Source organism: Myotis davidii, unplaced genomic scaffold (genome assembly GCF_000327345.1).
Source record: "Myotis davidii unplaced genomic scaffold, ASM32734v1 scaffold392, whole genome shotgun sequence".
NCBI lineage: Eukaryota > Metazoa > Chordata > Mammalia > Chiroptera > Vespertilionidae > Myotis > Myotis davidii.
This window is the reverse complement of record NW_006284244.1, coordinates 2,157,250-2,165,491: the sequence shown is the minus strand read 5'-3', so window position 1 is coordinate 2,165,491 and position 8,242 is coordinate 2,157,250. Positions and strand designations below refer to the sequence as shown.

Sequence of the window (8,242 nt, the reverse complement as noted above, 5' to 3'; positions counted from 1 at the left end):
CTCTGATGATTAACAGCTGAGTAGTTTGGACACCGTTTTAAAGTACTGAAGCTTCACTTCCCCAATTTATAAAATAATAATAGACATCTATTTTCTGTGGTGGTTATTGTGAGAATTAGGTGTAGAACCACCATATGGTAAGTGATATATATATATTAAAAGGTATATATGAATTACCTTTCGAATTTTTAACTTCCAGAGAATAGAGCACATGTAGAGAGAGAGAGAGAGAGAGAGAGAGAGGCTTTCCCCTAGGCCACCAATTTTCACCCAGCGTACCGAAGAATTTTTAAAACGTGTAACACCTGATTATTTAGTCAGGGAAACTGACCTCTTTTCCCGTAGATTGTCAATAAAAAGTGACAACAGCCAACACAACAGCCATCTGGTGGGAATGAGTCAAAATTATACCTATTTTTTTGGTCAAAACACCAAAAAACATGTTTTTTTGGTGTGCCGCAGAATTTTAGTAATTAGTTTAAGTGTGCCATGAGATGCAAAAGGTTGCAAATCCGCTTTCCTAGGCAATCGTTATAATAGATAGAGGCTAGAGGCTAGTGAGACAAGAGAGATAATCAAGTAGTAGAAATAACATAATTATATACTGTTGCATGTACAGTGAGACGTAAGTACAGTGTTGGAGGTAAGGGAAGGCTTCCTTAAGAAATAACATTAGTTTTGTCATCTCAACGCTGAGCCATATTTAAGTTAATGGGAAGGGTGGAGAGAGTGAAGAAAAGGAGACCCTTCTAAACTCAGGATTTTTTTATCCTAACACAGGTAAAAACTCAGTGTGCAGCAGGAACAGAGAACTGTCCCATGAGGCTACCGTGCTGACAGCGACTGCGACGTAAGGACTGAAAGGTCCCACATTTGAGTGACTTGAAGACTGACCACAAATAATTTCAATAAAGCAACCATTTCATATTGCAGGATTCAATAACGGTGGGCAAGTAGATCAGAATATGCGATCAAAGCAAAGCTGCAGTAACAAGGAATAAATACTTGGAGTGTTTACCTTTACTGGGAGTAGAAACTTCTTTAACCTCAATATCTTTGATACAGAAAAAAAGCGTTCAGTTTTGCTAGGCATAAACAAAGGCACCATTTCCCCCACTGTTTCCTTTTTAATGAACGAAGTGGCAAAGTAGCAAATGGAAAAGCTGCAAGTACTCAGGTCTTCTGAGTTGTCAGCCTCTGAACTGGGCCAGCCATACAGATCTCTTTAAGTGTGTTTTCCTGTTGACGTCCGCAGAGTAGCCACCCAGAACTATCACTTTCCAACACCATGAAGAGAAACATTTGCTATGGAAAGAGTCGAAAGGACATCTGTTCCTTGCAAACTACACCAACACCCAGTTAATGTTGGCCACAATTAGGTCTGGGTATGTAGGAGAATACAGATTTTCTGATTTATCCTCTGGTGCTCATTTTAATGACCCACCCAATAACATGCTTCTATGATCTTTTTTTTTAATTCTCAAAAATTGCAGAATGCTAGGAAAACAAAGACCCAGCTTGAATCCCGTGGTTGCCTCAGATCATCAAAGTAAAACCCTGAGATAGGACCAGGTTTATCTCCTGGGCTCCATGCTGCTCACCTGACATGGCCCAGGTTCCGAGAGAGTCCTCTGCAAGTGCTCACTGATGCGTATGTGGAGTTTACAGTCAGATATTTACTTTTACCTAAAAGAGTAACTTTAAATGTCGGTGATGTACTGGTGATGCACTTATCAGCTAATGTACTGTGCCTTCTTTCATCGTTCAGGCTAACTGGCCTATCTTTCTACAGAAAAAGGTCTTGATCCTAACAATTACCCAGTTTATCTATTTTTAAAAATCTCAATATTAATTTGTTTACTTGTATTGAGGAAGTTTCTGGGTACAAAAATTAATATGGTTTCATTTTTGTATGTATACTACATTAGCTCCTATTTCTAACTTAAAAGGAATAGTAAATGGCACCAAAAGAGCTGGATTGAAGTACTGACTTCAATGATAAAGCTGACTTTATCATTAAAAAAATAAAATTGAGCCTAAAACGGTTTGGCTCCGTGGATCGAGTGTCGGCCTGCGGACTGAAAGGTCCCAGGGTCGATTCTGGTCAAGGGCATGTACCTTGGTTGTGGGCACATCCCCAGTAGGAGATGTGCAGGAGGCGGCTGATCGATGTTTCTCTCTCATCAATGTTTCTAACTCTCTCTCTCCCTTCCTCTCTGTAAAAAAATCAATAAAATATAGTTTAAAAAATAATAATAATAAATAATAAATAAATAAAATAAAATAAAATGGAACCTGGTCAGTGCCACTCAGTGGTTGAGCGTCCACCCATAAACCAGGGGATCAAGCCCACATACCAGGTTGTGGGCTTGATCCCCAGGAGGGGGTGTACAGGAGTCAGCTGATGGATGTTTCTCTCTCATCCATGTTTCTATCTCTCTATCCCTCTCCCTTCCTCTCTCTCCAAAGTTAATAAAAATTTAATAAATAAAATTGAATAAAATAAAAAACACTGAGCTCACTTGTATGTGGAAGCTAATAAGAACAAACTCAGAGAAACAGAGAGTAGAGTGACAGTGACCAAGGCTTGGGTGTGGGAGAAATTAGCAGCTACTGCTCAAAGGGTACAGACAACGAGTTATAAGATTACCAAGCTGATTATCCTATATAATAAAAGGCTAATATGCAAATTGACAGGACTGCAGAACAACCGGTACCTATGATGCGCACTGACCACCAGGGAGTAGATGCTCAATGCAGGAGCTGCCCCGTGTTGGTCAGTGCACTCCCATAGGGGGAAGTGCCAGCCACTCAGCCAAAAGCCGGGCTGATGGCTGGTGAGCACAGTGGCGGTGGCAGGAATCTCTCCTGCCTCTGCAGCAGCGCTGATGTCTGACTGCCCATAGGGAGCAGGCCTAAGCCGTCAGTAGGATATCCCTCAGGGCTTCCAGACTGTGAGAGGGCAAAGGATGGGCTGAGGGCTCCCCCACCCTATGCACAAATTTCATGCACCGGGCTTCTAGTAGCTAATAATACTGTATCATACGCTTGAATGTTGCTAAGAGAGTAGATCTTAAATGTTCCCACCCCAAAAAGGAAATGGTCACCATGTGGCATAATGGTGGTGGTAGTTAATGCTAGGGTGGCAGTCACTTCACAATGTATAAATGTATCCAATCAACACATTGTACACTTTAAACTAAGCTGGTGGGAGTTGGGGGACTGCTAGAAAGGCCCTTCATATCTCAAAAGGGCATTGTAGTACTCAACTGACATGACAGAGAAAAGATTTTTGGAAATATCTAACAGTATTTATTATATAAAGTACCACTAATATATTAAAACCTACATGTGCAAGGGTATAGCGATTTACTTAGATAATAGCCTCATGAATATGAAAATCTGATTAAAACACAGTATACTATTTTGTTTGCATTCATTCGTTTTGATAAAATGAATACTGAGAACATATGCTGCATTTTCAAACAACAAATAGGAGTTGAGGGAAAGAAAAAAGAATCAAAATGACAATGAAATTGCTACTTTTCCTAGAGTGATGATGGAACATTTAGACTGGTGTAGTACATACACTTCAATGAGCTACTGCTATCTAAAGGAGAGCTTCATATCTTTCAGGTGAGCTGGGGAAGGGAAAAGTTGAAACACTTTGATTCTAGAGAAAAATAATAGCTACCATTTATCAATGTTATTTTTCAAGATCTGTGTTTAGCACTATTCAACATATTACAACATTATGAGTAGGTATTATCTACTCCTCATATACAGTTGAGGCTTGGGAAGATAAAGAAACTTTGAAAATCACATAATTAGCTTATAGAAAAATGTTTGCTTACATGAACCATAACAACTCATTTGCCATTAGCATACTCAAGTACATACAATGATGTCAAAACCAGAAAATCAGTATATGGTATCTAACAGTCAAATGTTACCATGTTTGAGTCACAGGTAGGAAAATCAAGAAAAAATATTCAAATGTTTCTAGACTTTATTTGAAGGTAATGATTTGTGGGGACCCTATTCAGAGTATGCTGGATGTTCAAGGCCACTCCGAGTGTGGGAATCTTAATCAGGGTTTCCAAGGACTGTACACAGATGCAAGAGCAAGGCTATGGTAATCTGTATGTACACTGGGCAAGCATGCCCTTCTATAACCCCAAAGACTGAGGTCACTATTTGGAAAGAAGCCTCCTTTGTGTAAGTAACATAAAGTTGTTACTGACCAGCCAGTGCTGCTGCTTGCTGAGGCTGCTCCTATGAAAGGCAGGCTGCTGCTGTGTGTACAGAGGCTGCTACTGCTACTCCTCTTTCCCATGTAGCAGTGTGTGGCTACCTGCTATATGGGACTTTGCTTTGAAGAACTTTTTTGTCTAATGCTATTTAAAGGAAAGCTTCATATCTTTCAGGTGAGCTGGGAAAGGGAAAAATTGAAACACTTTGATTCTAGAGAAAAATAATAGCTACCATTTATCAATGTTATTTTTCAAGATCTGTGTTTAGCACTATTCAACACATTACAACATTATAGAGTAGGTATTATCTACTCCTTGTATATAGTTGAGGTAGGTATCTACTCCTTATGTACAATAACGTGCCAGTTTAATGCGAGGGGATGTGCGACCGCCATGTTAGCAATAGCTACATGGCCACTAGCTCTTACAATAAAGACTCTCTTCTACATCCACAACGTCTCATGGCTTCTTCATCTACCACCTGGCATCCAAGAAAGTCCACCCCCTGGCAGAGGGGCTCAGACCTGACAGTTGGCATAGTTGGGCAGGATCAGGACCTGTGGACCTGACAACGACACAGCGAGCAGAGAATAAAGGAGGAACTGAGTTCCCAACAGTTAGTACAGCGAGCAGGGTTCGAGGGGGAACTTGCTCTGACACTTGGCACTGTGTGCCGGATTCAGAAGCATGTGTGGGTTCAAGGAGAGAGTGCTCCCACATGATTATATCATTCACTTTTCCATCCTCCGAGTCCAAAACACAGACTACGCTCTTTAAAAATAAGATTAACTAGAGAATGAAAGAATGAATCAATCAATGAAAAAAATCAATGAATGCCTGCCTTACTATAGGTAAATTAGATATATAAGCTTTTTTACAAAGGTGTGTTTATTTGTTCTTAATAGACATTTAATCATCTTAGATTTTTTTTTCTTATTTGAATCCATCTTTACGTTCCAATGACGTTAAAAAAACAAAAATCAAATCCAGTAATTTGATCCAATGATTAGTTTTGCCAGGACTAATGAAAGGGTAACATAACTGATTATATAAAGTATGTAGGTACTGTTCTAATATGTATATCTTGACTTTGTGGTTTTTTGTGTTTTTTTTCTGAAATAAAGATTGGTTTTTCTCTTCCCTTAGAAACCATGACTTCCAAAAAGGACTATCTGAAAACTGAAAGGAAACCAACAAAAGACTTGAAGTAGATTCAGAGATCTCTTTTGCTTTTTTAACATGTACTTATGGTCTAGCTCAGAGGTGGACAAACTATAGTCAGTTGGTCAAATTCAGCCCACTACCTGTTTTTGTCTGGTCCAAGAGCAAGGAGTATTTTTTACATTTTTAAATGGTTACATCTTAATAGTTATATAGACACCTACATAATACCCTCAATATTGACTCTTGGCCTCCAGCACCTAAAATATTTACTATCAGACCTTTCACTATCTACCCTCCATTTCTAGACCATTTATCTTTTTCTTAAAAAGGGGAATTTAAAGTTCTTGGGAAATGGTTACATTGTTGGGAGTGTAAGTAAATGCTGAGTTTACAATGAAGCATTTTTTGGCTCTTATCCACTTAGAACTTTCTGTCTGGAATCTGTTACTTGGGATTTTATTTGCCATTAAATGTTTGGCATCCTTTCTCATGAAGAATGGATGGCCATTTCCTACTAAATCAAAAAAGTATGATGTAAATTTTGTAAACATCAATGTAGACAGTTTCTCAGAGACCAAAAATGAAGATAGAGGAGTATGGTACTTAATGAGACAAAACAAGTTTTTTCCATAAATTCAGTTTTTCCTAAGAAGTTGAAACTGAAAACATCTTGCACCACTGACTAGTGATCCTCCTTAGAGATGAGGGTGAGGTCTGGAGAAAGGAAACAGAATCTCCCAGGGAGCATTTTAAGATTAAATTCCTCCAACTGCTCCCCTGCCCCCAGGCAGTGAGAATCTGTTTGGATAGGCCAATGTTCTTCCGGGGAGCTCTGAGTAATGATCCCTCAGGGGGACTACCTGGGTTGGAAACCAATGACCTGCTTCAGTGCCCTGAACTATGTTCTCTGGTTCAGATATTAAACTGTACCCGAGACAAGATGGGTTCCACCAAAAAGTATGTCTGGGAAAAAAAGAATCAAAATGAACACCTGGGTTGTAAAGGCTAGTTTAACTAATAGTATTTCCCTTTCAAGAGCACATAATCCTTGAGATAATTTTATTTTATTTTTTTTTTAAAAAGGAGAGATCCTGGTGTGGCTTAGTGGTTGAACATCAACCTATGAATTAGTAGGTCAGGGTTAGATTCCCCATTAGGGCACCTGACCCGGTGATCCCCAGTAGGGGGCGTGCAGGATGCAGCTGATGATTCTCATCAATGATGTTTCTAATCATTGATGTTTCTATTTCACTCCTTCTCCCTTCCTCTCTGAAATTGATAATAATGATATTTAGAAAAAGTTTGATTTGTTTCATTTTATCATAAGAAGGTATTTGAATAATTTAAATTGTCAACATTTGAATAGATTAAGAACACTGTTTAAAGCAATTTAGAGATACATTAGGGCATTAAAATATTGATGTTTAATTTAAAATTAATAGTTTTTCAAAGTAGAATGTAACAGTATTCTTAGTGGTTTGGCAGAATTAAGTTTTCACATCAGTGTAATTTGTATATTTTTAGATATTTTTACTTTCTCTGGGGAAAACATAGCCAATACAAGCAAATAACTTGATAATCTAATTTTTAAAAAAATTTGATATATTTCTCTATGACATAAAAATTTCCATTTCTGTATTTAACAGTAATCTAAATTGATAATGGGTAGGGTACATTCTAAATCTGGTTAAAATGCATAAAACTGTTTAACCATATAGCCATATTTTATTGTGCTCTCAAAATCCTAAATATATTCATTGTCATAGCATATCCACCAGAAAAAAAATGGGGATTTTTAACTTACACATGAGAAAACATCATTTTCATAAATTTACAAAGAAAGTGGCTTAAAAATAATCCTATACTTGTTACATTGTTTAAAATCCTGCTCTTGATATGTCCCATATACCTGTCCACTAAGCAAAATAAAAATTCTGAAAGCATTAATAAGACTCACAGGAAATTCAAATCTCAAAGTAAGTTTTAGTGTCAACATTCTGATTTGATTTAACTGCATAACTGCCAAACCTCCACTTCGTTTATAATATGTAGGTGTGCTCTCAGGGTAACATAAATACGGCTTATGGATAGTGAAACGATGCTCACTGATACAGGTCCAAGAGAAGGAAAAGTTGCATTTTAGTATTTCATATTTAACCCTGGTCATTTCCATGGAAACTATTTATTTATTTAAAAAAATCCCTATCGTGTAACTGTATAATAAGCCTAATGCTAATAACTATAATGTATTTGGGGGGGGGAGGGGAAATAGCATGAAAGCATCACCTACTTGATATACTAAAATCAGGGAGGGCAGAAAATAGGAGTATAGAATAGCCATGTGTTCTCCTTTGCCCACCCAGGTAACCACACCCTCCGCCTCCATTTAATGCGACAGATTAGATTGCTGTTCCAATCTGAAAATCCACAAATGCGGTTTTGTTGTATCTAGTTGGTTTGGGTCATCTATGCACTAAGTTAAATGCGTATTTCACTAAACAAAGGGAAAGGCCTCTGTGAAATTGAAATGCTCAATATGGCCACAGAGACGACCCATCGCTTCAACAGGCTTACTAGTGAACTCTCAGGTGCCTGTGGTCTTTCCGTCCCATCAGGAGTCCTGGGCCCCTAGTTCCAGCCTGAAACTAGGATGCCCTCCCACAACTGACAGCCTCCACCGTAGTCCAAGCAGAAAGCGTGGGGGTGGGGGAGGGGGGAGAAGGGGGTGTAATTGTGGGAAAATGAAAGGGCAAACATTCCAATTCCACTTTATTTCAAAATGAATAAATGCAGGTGATATTCACAGTTGCTCAAGAAATAGCCTC

At 38.5% G+C, this 8,242-nt stretch overlaps 1 protein-coding gene across 1 annotated transcript in view; it reads right to left on the bottom strand.

The window, feature by feature from the left end:
- The window catches only part of GUCY1B3 (guanylate cyclase 1, soluble, beta 3), a 42,057-nt gene that overhangs the window by 32,777 nt on the left and 1,038 nt on the right, over positions 1 to 8,242 (bottom strand). The gene's annotated exons all lie outside the window — the stretch shown is intronic.